We start from the raw sequence: 13,977 nt of genomic DNA on the forward strand, positions 1-13,977 counted from the left end.
GAGATCCGGGAAAGTCGGCAAATCCGCATCCCCAATGAAGGACTCCGGGAAGAACCAGCAAGAAAAAGAGAGGTTTATTTTAAAAACTACACAAACATTGGCGAATTTGGTATATTGGACAACAAATAGGCTCACCGGCAATTCCGCTTTCTCCGCGGATAATTTGGGGTGGACCTAAAATAAAACAATGCTGAATTAAATAGACATACGGGAGACCCATATAAAGACCATTAAGATCAATTAAATATCATAGTTACATATAGAAGAATGGTCACACGGTGCTGGTAGTACTATGAAACTCTCCTGTACCTGAAAATAGAGAACGTTAGATAAATTAAAAATAAGTTCAAAACGGCAAAACGCGGGTACTGAGATACATGCTATTCGTTTTGTATTGTTAAGTAGCCGAGTAAGGTGTAGACTTTATTATAAATGGTGCATATTTAAAGATCTAAACGATAAGTGCATAAATTAGGCGAACCAGTGCTCCCCGGTAACACCTACGGGGACAAAATAGACGTCTATAGGGACGAAGCGCAAACAAAAACTGACAATCATGTACCTGTGCTACGTGCTATTCGTTCGTTTCGTATCGTTAAAATGAGCCGGGTAAGGTGCAGACTGTACTAAAAATGGGACATATTAAGAATTTATATCAGGCGAGTAGATTTTAGGATTTCCGAAAAAGAACATACGGAAAACGGGGTGGTTGGTGCCATCTCGCAAGCGCGGGGAGAAATACACGCCGGCTAAAGGTACCTCCGGAGCCATTTGGCGAAGTGGTTCCGGACCACATGGAGTCGGTACAGAAGGTAATTCTAAAACGAAAAGTTTAAATTAAACAGCGAATAAGAAAATAGAGAAAAGGGAAAAGACAGTGAAATCAGCGTACCTGCTAACCTGAATTCTCGGCGACGAATCCTGGAAATAAATAAAAAACAATAAACGCGCTTTTCCTCACCGACCAATGTTCGATTGCGGAAAGGCGTAGGAAAACGAAGAACTCCTGGTACCAAAACTTGAAAATAAGAGGAAAGAAATTAGAGACGTGATTGCAGTAAAGGTTCGGTAAGAGTTCCGAAGTCGGGACCACTGTGTAACAGCTACGAAAAAGGTAGTAGGTTTCTCAAACTCTTTGTATTTTACCGACACCGACGGAAGCAGAAAGGGACAGCAGCCAAAGAAGAGAGAGGTATTGAAAGTCGAGCCAGTCCTAAAATATCAAACACCTACATATCGATGAGACAACACTAATGCAAAAGAAAAACTTTTATTTTTTGTGTTTGGCTAATAAAAATTTTACTGATATCCATGATATTTTTCTGATTAAAATGAGACCAAACACGGTATAATTCGGTTTACATTTAGTTACTTAATAAGAAATTCCACACACATATGTACACACACACATAATTACGCCCTCCCTATAAATAATTAATACATATTTACATACATCCACACTTTATTATGTCTTTACTATATCTATTAAATATAAGACACCCAAAAAACATTACATAAAAGGATTTACAAAACATTATGGAAAATTCTAAGATGATACATAATTAAAAAATATAGGAGCAATTATAAGAAATTAAATAAATTACAGGATATTACAAAGTTATACAAAATTAAAAAATTACAAAAGGTCAAAAAATTCAAAAGAATTACTAAAATTAATGAAACTAACAAAAAATTACAAAACTACAACTTGCACCTATTTATAATTATACAGAATGTTAACGGATTTACTAGTCAGCGTAGAATAGAATTTAAATTCTATTTAAAAAATTGAATGTCATCTTCATCCGTTAACATTCTGTATAAAGTATGACTATCTATAATTATATTATTTATTTATAGTTTTTTACGCTGAATCTTCTGATAATAGTTTGTTTAATTCCAACGTCAATTTAGTGCCTCGCATTGAAAAAAATGTTAAGCGCTGCACAATATGTTTTATACGCTCCGATTTCGAGCTTGTGGCTGTCCTCTCACTTTCACACGCATCTTCATTTTCTTCACTTTCTTCTTCTTGTGAACATGCAGATAGGAATGCTGTCGCTACTGCAGGTGAAATTTCTCCTTCGCTTATTGCTGAAATTAATTCTTCTAACTGTTCCTCTTCTTCCGGATATGTGGCAATTGAAGGCTCCGCAATTAGTCTATTCCAGCCATTTTTTAAATTTTCCACAGTTACCTCGGACCACGCTTGTATTAATATTTCTAAGCAGTCTTTTATATTATAATTTTTATAAAATTCTGTGATACCTCCTGCATACGTCAACACTGTTTGAAGCATATGCTTCCTGTATAGTTTTTTCGTTTTTGCAATTATGCCCTGGTCCATGGGTTGTAGGATCGACGTCGTGTTTGGCGGTAGATATATTATTTTAAAATCTTCCTGGTGTTTTAGATCTTCGGGCACTCTATGCGCAGCGCAATTGTCCAGTAATAAAATTACTTTCCCAACGGTGCCATTTTTCAATTGATGTGCAAGCACCAATGGTTTGAAATGGTTTTTAAACCAACTTACAAATATTTGTTTGTTAACCCACGCATATTTTTGGGCTTTAAAAATTACAGGAAGCCTGTGTAATACATGCTTTAATGCTCTTGGGCTATGGTACTTATAAACAATTAAAGGTATCATTTTATTTGTTCCAGTCGCGTTAGCGCAGAATCCTACTGTAAATCAGTCTTTGCGACTTTTATATCCATTTACATTTTTATCGCAAGAAAGCGTTTTTGTTGGAAACGCTTTCCAGAGAAGACCACTTTCATCCATATTGTAAATATGGTGTAGATTAATAACCTCTTCCTGTATTAATTGCCGAAAATTTTGAACAAATTCCTTTGCTCCATCTTCGTCTGCACTTGCTTTTTCCCCACAGGCTTTAACTACAGTAAAGTTCTATACGAGTACTTTCGGATCTACCCCATGACTGTTCATGGTCTATCCCCACCACAAGGGGGGACCACCCTTGAACCAGGCAAGCGACTAATGTGACACGGTCACGGCATCTCCTTATCGCATTCGGTGGCGGCATGTCCGTGAGACAATTCTAACAAAACTACAAAAGTTTGTTATTTTCAATTTTTGGTTAATAAAAATTTCATCAAAATGTTGGTGAGATTTTCCTGATTAAAATGATACCAAACACGATATTGTTACAAAACTTGGTTGTGTCATCACAGAATGTAACACCATTTCTCTTAGCTGTGCCAAAAAGGAACCGTTAACCAGAACTAGAACTGAACTGAGGGGAAGGGTAGGAGAAGACGAAGGTTAATAAAGCCGTACTCTACACACTTTCAAACCTCGTTTTAATTAGACGCGGAACGCGTAAACATTAATTGCTAGCGCAAGTAAAAGCGATGAATACAATGAAATAAAATAACGGTGTGAGGCGAACGATTGAGCAGCACGACGTTCTGCCGATCGTCGTTCCCGCCGGTCTTTCGGGTTACATGCCCCTGTCCTTAGACAAGGACAGGGAGGAAGCCGCGCTACCGAAAAGCGCGGGTGGAAAAGCGCGCGTAACAAAAAAGGCGCCAGCTTTCTGGTGAAAGTTGGCTGGTCAGGAAAAACCCTGACCCGTGCGAATCTGGCTACCAAATGCGAGAACTGATCATAGCCAGACTCGCATGGCCTTGGCGGAGGGCATACAGAAGTCATTGGCGTAGCTACAGAACCTATCCGGTTATTCTCGAATTGGACACTCTTTTTGAGGATACGGTTTCTAAGCGGCATTGCCTTTGATCCGTTATCGTATAGGAAGAAACGAAATTTGACCTCTGTCGAGTTTAAAGGACACATAAGAATACATTGCCCGAGAGTTTATTTACGTGTCCGCACCTGTCCGAAGGCTTTGCAGACACGGCCCCCATGGGCGCGGGATTGAGATACGCTCAATCAGCGCGTACCCACGGAGTAAATTCCGCGAATACTACCAAATCGGTACCAGAGTGCAAGCTCCGGCCACCACTCTTGGTATGAGCGAGACCTTTCTATATCTCTACCGGCTCTGCAGGTCGGTTCCCGAGCTGTTTTAGCGCAGCTCACCCGCCGAGACGCCAGCGCCTCTTGCCTTCATACAGGCTATACCACTGCCCCCGCGAGTCCAACTCCTTGGTCGACGACGGGAGGGGGGGGCCCCCTCCCGTGGGCTTATAATGTCAACCCCCGCGGTACCAGTGCCCCAGCCATACTGGTCATACTGTTCGCAGGATTTCTCCTACTACCCATGAGGTGCTTGCACACCTCGGCATGGGCCGGCCAACTCGGATACGTGGGGTCGTCAGTCCCCAAGGTCCCCGGGTCAGAAGGACCCGGTTCCCCTCCTGCGCTCGGCGATGGAGGTTCCACCGCCCCTCATTCATACACGTACTCGTTTTCTTTTTTCAAACACACACCTAGCATACTCACACAAACATCTATACCTTTCATACGTCTCAAGCACACCACTCACATCCACAGAACCATTCGTACTTACATTCACACCCATAGCATTCAAATCACGAAACTCAGTATACATCTCACAGTCACACAACACATGCTTCCAGTTTTCACATTCATACTCACACGCACACTTCGGACTTTCCGACACCCACGCTCATGCAAAAATCCATTCATACTCCCGTGCCCCGTCACGCCCGTGCCCCGTCACATAAGAATACAGTAAATTCTCCACAAGTGTCAGTCAGGGACTACGTTTTCGAGCCTCGCGCCCGCCTTTGTAGTTTGCCGAACGTAGACAAGGACAGCGAATAAAAGATAAGCATGAAACGTGAGTAGAGGCATCCAAGCGATTTAAATATCAACTTTTTTAATTTTACGTTTTTTTATCCCGAAATTTTTCTTAACATATTGATAAGATTTTTCTGATGAAAATGACATAAAACGCGACATAATTTGAACAACATTTACTTATTAACACGTTCACTGTCACGTCAGATTTCCAAGTGATAATTCCTCATAAAGTGCGGTATCTGCCCCCTAATTTCCCTGTACAGGATGTCCTACGCAACTGGAACAGGCTGTACCTCCTAAACGGTTGAAAATAGAAGAAACTGTTATAGATCAAAGTTGAGTGGTATTGAACAATGCATAATATGCAAACAACTTTATGCACTATTGTGCATCGGTGCATCAGAAAAATGCAACAGCCCTTTTTTTTAAATAGAAACCTATATTTTTAACTGCACCCATTGATGCAGTTTTTTTTTTATCTACATAAAAGTATTAACTTATGCCGTAAAGTTGTTCGTTAGCAAGTTATCGTAATTAAAAGTTTTCTGAATTATTTTGGCCTGTCGGCAAATGTTCTGGAGTACCTACGTTATAACAAATGTTCGAACGGTCCTCCGTTGCAGCCTAAGCACTTCTCCATCCGTTTCTTAACGTTGCGTAACACATTCCTGACGTCACCTTCCGTAATTTTTGATATTTCTTGCCAAACGAGTTGCTGGAACTTCTCAACATTAGTAATGGGGCGAGAATACATCCAATCTTTTTAATATTCCCATTGTGGGTTCGTTAGTCCTCAAACCACACACCAATCGTAAGCGTGCAATGTTGTGTTGAACAAGATTTATTCGTCGTTACAGAGTTCGCTGGTTTAAATGTTTAGTTAAATCAAGTACACAGGGTTTCCTCAGTTCGCTGTCCCGGACTACCTGTTTTGCCATTTTTCGGGCGTCCTTATATACGCCCTTTTCCTGTGCGCGGACCGTAGAGAGTGCCCTATCGGTACACGCTTCAGGTACCTAATTTACTAATTACGCTCGCACCCTATTGGTGCGTGTTAATATTATTTGCTATTGGCGCGGGCCTAGGTGTGACTTACTCTCTATTGGCGCGCACTAGTTACACGCTACATCACTCCCTCGCCAGTGCTAACGATATGTACATTTTTGTAGCGAGGTAGCTAAGTTTAAATATTTTACGTTAAATGTCAATTGTACCCGGCCTGGTATCTGTCTGGAAACCGCACTTTTCTACGCGGACGCGCACTATGGGAAGTGTCTCTGCCTTGACGGCTTCCGTTTGATGCTGGTTCCTGTATTACCGGCGGTTCTTCCCTCGTCCCTGTTCCTACGGGAAGATCGGCTGTTGGGCTCGAGATGCTGGTGATGTCTCCTCCGGCTGGTTCTGGTCCGTCTGTTTCCTCCACCCTGTCTTCGTTTAGGATGTCCGCTGGTTTCAGACGCTCGATCGTGACCCGCGTTGGCTTGTCTTTCACCTTAATGACGAACGTCCTGCTGCCACGTTCGAGGACTTCGTATGGTCCATCGTACGTGGGTTGCAGCGGCGTTCGAGTTGCGTCGTGTCGTAGGAACACGTATGGGGTGGTGTTGAGTTCTTTATACACGAAGGTGTTTCGTGAACCGTGGCGACTTCCCGGCGTTGGTTGGAGAAGTCTCATCTCCCGTCTCAGCTGCGTCACGAAGCTGGATGCCGTCGTCGCTGCCGTGTTGGGTTTAAAGAATTCCCCTGGCAGTCGGATGTTCGCTCCATACAACACATGCTTCCAGTTTTCACATTCATACCCACACGCACACTTCAGACTTTCCGCCAACCCACGCTCATGCAAAAATCCATTCATACTTCCGTGCCCGTCAACAAAAAGCACACATACACACTGGGTTCAAATCTCACATTCTCACCCGCAAACCTTACATTCCTTATCCATTCATACGTTACTCTCCCTTTCACACTTGCATCCCATCTCGCTTGCCATTTCTCATACATTCGTTGTTCAGCCATCTTCACGCATTCATCAACACTCCATTCTCGCTTCTCATTCTCACTTATCAAATCACTGTTCAATACAAGCACACCTTTCTTACATTCATACACCACACATCTCCGTTCACACTCAAGGTTCCACGGAGGCTGACCCAGGATAACCTGCATGGCCTCTGCGGAAACCGTTCGACAAACATTCACACACGCACTCATCACCACTCTTTGACATGCATTCATCCACCTTCTGCCATAATCATACTTCAACACACATCCCCATGCACTCAATCCATACATCGCACACGACATCCACAAACCCTTGTATATCACTCGCACAGCTTTCTTTCTAAATCCCCATTCACTCCGAAGCACACGTCTCAAACATCCCACAGTCGCTACTAATTTTCTTTTTATAGCCACCAGGTGTGGTCTAAATCTCATTCTTTCATTCATACACACACCCAGATATTTCACTTCACTCACGTACTTTACACGCATACCATTCACATTCACACAAGGCTCCCTTCTGTCGGACAAAGCACCCTTCATTAACATACATACCGTCTTTTTCTCATTAACTTTCAAACCCACACTATCGCCCCATTCAATCACTTTTCGCATGCACGCTTCACTTTTCATTTCCACAGACATTCTACTCTGACCCTCAATCGCAATCATCAAATCATCCGCATATGCAACAATCTTGTACTCATTATCATTCAATTCTTTCAACAACTCATCCATCATGAGGTTCCACACCACAGGGCCACAAACTGATCCCTGTGGGCATCCCCTCACCACATTCGTCCAAACTCTTTCATTCCTTCCACTCATACATGCCATTCTGTCCTTAAAATAACTCATCCATAACCCGATCTCCTCACATTCCAGCCAACGTAACCGTGCTGCTATTCTCTCCCATAATAAGCAGTCAAACGCCCCACGAAAGTCCACAAATATACCCAATACATACTTCATTCTCGATTCTGTCACACACTCTCTCATTCTATTCCATGCATCTTCAGTTGACTTCCCTTTGCGGAAGCCAAACTGACATTCACACAAACGTTCATTCAACTTACACTCAATTCTTGCAATCATCATTCTTTCCAACACTTTCCCTAGGACGCACAATAAACAAATAGGCCGCCTCTGGAGACTTCAACAGCACGACTACGTCTGCCTTTTTCCACTCACTCGGAAAACAATTCTCTCTCAGGCATGCATCATACATCTCTTTCATACACCATGGGATCGCTCGCCATGTCATTCTCACCATTTCTGCATTCACTCCATCCATTCCTGGCGCTTTGCCCGACTTATTTGCCTTCACCGCACTTTCAATTTCATTCCATTCAAACTCTCGCTCCTGGCAGTCATTCATCTCATTCTCACTATCATTCACACTCTCGGGTGTTTCATTCATACTTGCGGAGGGGAAAAACTTGTTTATTAACACCTTCACACTCTCTCGCCATGTACTCGTCATTCGTTCATCATCTTTCAAACTCCCTAACACTCTACATGCACGTCTTTTCATACAGCATTTATACACTTCACCCCAAGGGTCATTATTTCCATCCACCCTTACCATTCGCCTCCACATTCTCTCTTTCGCATCTTTCATAGCCTTTTTATATTCATTCATTCTCTCTCGCAAGCATATCCATCTTTCATTCACACATTCGCTCTGCTCTTTCCTTGCACGCTGATACTTTCTTCTCTCCCTCCGCACACATTTACGCATATCCTGTAGTTCACTCGTCCACCATTTCGCTCTTTTCACATTCATCCCACCCTTTCTTTTCATCATTCTCTCATTAGCTTCATCTATCCATTTGGTCAGGAGCGAGGCCTTTTCACATGCATTCAGTTCTCTATACTCATTCATACCATACATGTCCGCACTCATTCTTAATAATCTTCCATACTCTTCCCAATCAACACACCTGGTGACCCATCTCTTCTTCACATTCACTCTATCATTCATTCCAGATTCACATTCATATTTCTTCATACGTATCAATATCACATTGTGATCACTCATACCCCATTCATTCTTAATGTCCCATTCATACTCATATGCTTCATTCAACCCATATCAATATCACTTTGTCCATTCGCTCCGCAGAAGGTGTACCATTCACTCGGCTCGTTCAGCACACACACATTCTTTCGAACCAAGTATTCCTCCAAAATCTCACCTCTCATTTCACTCTCGCGTCCTCTACATTCACCCTTGCTGTACCACAAAGCACTCGTTGCATTCGCATTATTCCTGGCGCTTTGCCCGATTTATTTGCCTTCACCGCACTTTCAATTTCATTCCATTCAAACTCTCGCTCCTGACAGTCATTCATCTCATTCTCACTATCATTCACACTCTCGGGTGTTTCATTCTTACTTGCGGAGGGGAAAAACTTGTTCATTAACACTGTTCACGCGGTTCGCGACGTATTAAATCAGCGTGATTCCCTTACGAACTTTTACGCAGATAAGGGATGATTGACTGAGAATGGGGTTGGATTTTTGTAACAATCAATTATTATTTACAAACAAGAGTGAAATCTAAGCTATCTTAAACTAGGAATCTTTATCAATGTAAGTGTCTAGGAAGTCTGTGTGAACTCGCGTTTTTTTTTTTTTCTAGTGTAGTGAGAGGAGTTTGTTTTTATACTAATTCTATGTCCGTCGGTTTTCCTTCACCTTACCTCGGATAAGGCGTGTCTTAGGTTTTTCCCGTGCCCCGTCAAAAGGAAACACGCATACACACTCGGTTCAAACCTTACATTCTCACGCGCAAATCTTACATTCCTTATCCATTCATACGTTACTCTCCCTTTCACACTTGCATCCCATCTCGCTTGCCATTTCTCATACATTCGTTGTTCAGCCATCTTCACGCATTCATCAACACTCCATTCTCGCATCTCATTCTCACTTATCAAATCACTCTTCAATACATGCACACCTTTCTTACATTCATACACCACACATCTCCATTCACACTCAAGGTCCCACGGAGGCTCACCCAGGATAACCTGCATGGCCTGTCAATTCTTGTAATCATCATTCTTTCCAACACTTTCCCAAGGACGGACAATAAACAAATAGTCCGCCTCCGGGGACTTCAACAGCACGACTACGTCTGCCTTTTTCCACTCACTCGGAAAACAATTCTCTCTCAGGCATGCATCATACATCTCTTTCATACACCATGGGATCGCTCGCCATGTCATTCGCACCATTTCTGCATTCACTCCATCCATTCCTGGCGCTTTGCCCGACTTATTTGCCTTCACCGCACTTTCAATTTCATTCCATTCAAACTCTCGCTCCTGGCAGTCATTCATCTCATTCTCACTATCATTCACACTCTCGGGTGTTTCATTCATACTTGCGGAGGGGAAAAACTTGTTTATTAACACCTTCACACTCTCTCGCCATGTACTCGTCATTCGTTCATCATCTTTCAAACTCCCTAACACTCTACATGCACGTCTTTTCATACAGCATTTATACACTTCACCCCAAGGGTCATTATTTCCATCCACCCTTACCATTCGCCTCCACATTCTCTCTTTCGCATCTTTCATAGCCTTTTTATATTCATTCATTCTCTCTCGCAAGCATATCCATCTTTCATTCACACATTCGCTCTGCTCTTTCCTTGCACGCTGATACTTTCTTCTCTCCCTCCGCACACATTTACGCATATCCTGTAGTTCACTCGTCCACCATTTCGCTCTTTTCACATTCATCCCACCCTTTCTTTTCATCATTCTCTCATTAGCTTCATCTATCCATTTGGTCAGGAGCGAGGCCTTTTCACATGCATTCAGTTCTTTATACTCATTCATACCATACATATCCGCACTTATTCTTAATAATCTTCCATACTCTTCCCAATCAACACACCTGGTGACCCATCTCTTCTTCACATTCACTCTATCATTCATTCCAGATTCACATTCATATTTCTTCATACGTATCAATATCACATTGTGATCACTCATACCCCATTCATTCTTAATGTCCCATTCATACTCATATGCTTCATTCAACCCATATCAATATCACTTTGTCCATTCGCTCCGCAGAAGGTGTACCATTCACTCGGCTCGTTCAGCACACACACATTCTTTCGAACCAAGTATTCCTCCAAAATCTCACCTCTCATTTCACTCTCGCGTCCTCTACATTCACCCTTGCTGTACCACAAAGCACTCGTTGCATTCGCATCCACACCAAACAACATAGGCACATCACTTGCATACTCAATCACTCTGTCCATGTACTCCAGATACGGTTTGATATCCGCCCCGAACTGGAAATACATGGACACCACATACATACATCCAAACTTGCTCTTCATCCACACACACACCATTTTCATTCGTACACTCATTCACCAACATTGATTCCACACACGCTTTAATCACACGCATACACTCTCATGTGGGTTGGCAGACCCTTCACTGAACCATACGCGACTTAAGGCTCCTGCAGGAGCGCTACATTCACTCCTCTTTCACTCATCATCACACCCAAATCATTCAAAACCGCACTCGCACGCTGATAATTCACCTGAATCACATTCATACAATCAGTCATCGCTTACTCTCATTCTCATTCTATCAAGCATACTTTGGTACTCCGGGCAATCCTTAGAAAGCACGGAGTGACCACATTGTCTCTTTCGCTCTTTACAATTTCTGCATTCTTCTTTCGCTCCACATACAAAACTTTCATGCCCTTGCACTCCACATTTTCTACACACTTTGAGGGTGGTGGTTGATATTTTAACTGATCTAACCTATCGGTTAGAAAAAATGCGGAAGGAGAAACAAAATAACCACCCCCAAGCGGACAGTCACTCTCAGGTAGAACACGTGCTCCCTGGGTGACCGTCGCGAAAATCCGCTTGCCTCGAAACCCGGAACGGTACAGGTAATAAACTTATGAAGCACTCTGAGGTGAACAATACATGAAAGAAACAAAGTAAAAATTCTAAACCTTGGTCATCGGTGAAAAAACAGGGTCTTATAAGGAATGCGATGGAGAATCAATGGCTTCATAAAGTTATTGTCTCTACCGACGGGTCAGGATTTGGGACATTTCATTCGGCACATGGTACAATATCACCTTTGGGCCGATCTTCTTTGGGAGATCGACCCTAAGGCCGATTTCCTTAAACTTCGTGCAGTCACGGATTATTCCTCTCTCTCTTTCTGTCACCGTTTCGATCGCTATACCCACATTCCTCGTCTTTCTCAAAGCACTCACACGCACATTCAGCAAATCACTCTCCTCATTCAAAACTTTCTTTTTAATCTCCTCACTTGTAAAATCCGCACTCTCATTTACGGGCTTCACCACGACGGCATACGCCTTCCGTGGTGGAGCCTTCCTTTCACGCACATTCGTTCTTGCACTTTCACGCACACTAACATTTTCACGCACACTCATATCACATTCGCTCTGCTCTTTCCTTGCACGCTGATACTTTCTTCTCTCCCTCCACACACATTTACGCATATCCTGTAGTTCACTCGTCCACCATTTCGCTCTTTTCACATTCATCCCACCCTTTCTTTTCCTCACATTCTCGCGCTCCTGCAGCTGCCTCTCTTGCAATCTACCTTCTAATCTTTCATTCTTCATAATCACTCTCATCACGCATTCCTAATACTCGGACATAAGTCCGAGTATACCCTCGCATGCAGCCTTCGAGATGCGGTTGCTCTCCGACAGAACAAACCGCCTCAACTTATCACTGACACACTTCACTCGTGTCAACTCTTCATGCTCACATTCATCATTCATGACATCATTATTCACACGGCGTTTTTTACCACGCTTATCACATTCATCACTCAAACCACTCAATGCACTTTTCACACTTCCCACACTACACACCGACCTCGCACTCATCCTATCCAAACTCACACTCACTCTATCAGTCATACTACCACGCTCAACACTCTCGGTCCTCACACGCACACACTCTTTTTCGACGCCTGAGGAGAGTGAAATCTCCATCCCCTCGGATCCCACTGGCGCCCCTTTCTTTTCGACTTCGCGTCTCGCGCGTTCCCCTGACGCGGCCTTCTCCGAACTCCTTCCACCCAACTCTACATTTGGTTTTTTGTTTTTATTTTTTGTGTCCATTACTGTTCCCACGAGATTGGTTTGTTCTAAACGTCAGCTCGGGCAGAGCCCCCAATGCCCGAGTAAGGCTATATTAATTGGGAGGGCGCCAGGTATCCCAATTTTGGCCGCTAAGGACGATTGAGCTCAACCGCCACACCCGACGCATCCGTCAAGGCGTACCCCATCGCCGCGCACCATAACTTGAGGTTAAGGATTTTTTAGAGAGGTTATCATCCTCGCAGACCGGCCAATTAAGGCAAGTCCCCCGTTCCCTTGGCGCCACGTACCACTTCCCTACAGTGGGTCGTTGCAACGCCAAGGGTTTACGGTATGCGACCCCACAGCGTATTTTACGCTGCGGGGCGCTTGGGACTCGGGTACCCCGGGAACGTCAACTTCCGTACCACAGCCAATGGATAAAGTCGGCTGTGGCCCCTAAGGGGGGCGCAGAAACGTACCTGCTACTTCCTCGGTCGCGATGTCGGACCGCTTAGCTACCGAAGCGCGCATAACGGTACACGCGCTACCCGTGTCAACGAGGCTGCCGGTCCGTTTTCCGTTAACACGAATTTCAATTTCGTACATGTTCGTGCTTGTCGTAGAATGGTTCAAAATATTTACCTGTTTACGGGGACCACCCTCCTGTGGGTTTCTTCGGCACTGCCTCGCGAAGTGGCACGCCCCTCCGCACAGGTAACATCTGCCGTTTCTCGGAGCTGGACGGTCGCTGTTCCCCGCCCCGTCCTTACCTGCTGTCTTTGGTGCAGGCGGTCTTGGCCCCCTGGCTGTGCTCGGCGCGGAACGATCCTTCGCTACCTGCACGCGCGGCGGCATATCGCCCAGCGAACTCATAAATACGTATAAAGCGTCCGGATCCGTGTTCTGTGCCGAGCGCACGGTGCGGGCCACCCAGGGTCCGTTATTCCCGCGATCACCATGTCGACCTGGTACTCCTCCCGGAATACCGCGTCCAGTCCTTGTATTAAGTACAATTTCTGGAAACAATAGTCTCCCAGGTTTTGTCCCGGCCGCGTCTGATACGCCATGGCCTCACTCAGTAACCGGCTGAATGGGACCAC

The sequence above is a fragment of the Habropoda laboriosa genome, unplaced genomic scaffold (genome assembly GCF_001263275.1).
Source record: "Habropoda laboriosa isolate 0110345459 unplaced genomic scaffold, ASM126327v1 scaffold1391, whole genome shotgun sequence".
In the NCBI taxonomy this organism is placed as follows: domain Eukaryota; kingdom Metazoa; phylum Arthropoda; class Insecta; order Hymenoptera; family Apidae; genus Habropoda; species Habropoda laboriosa.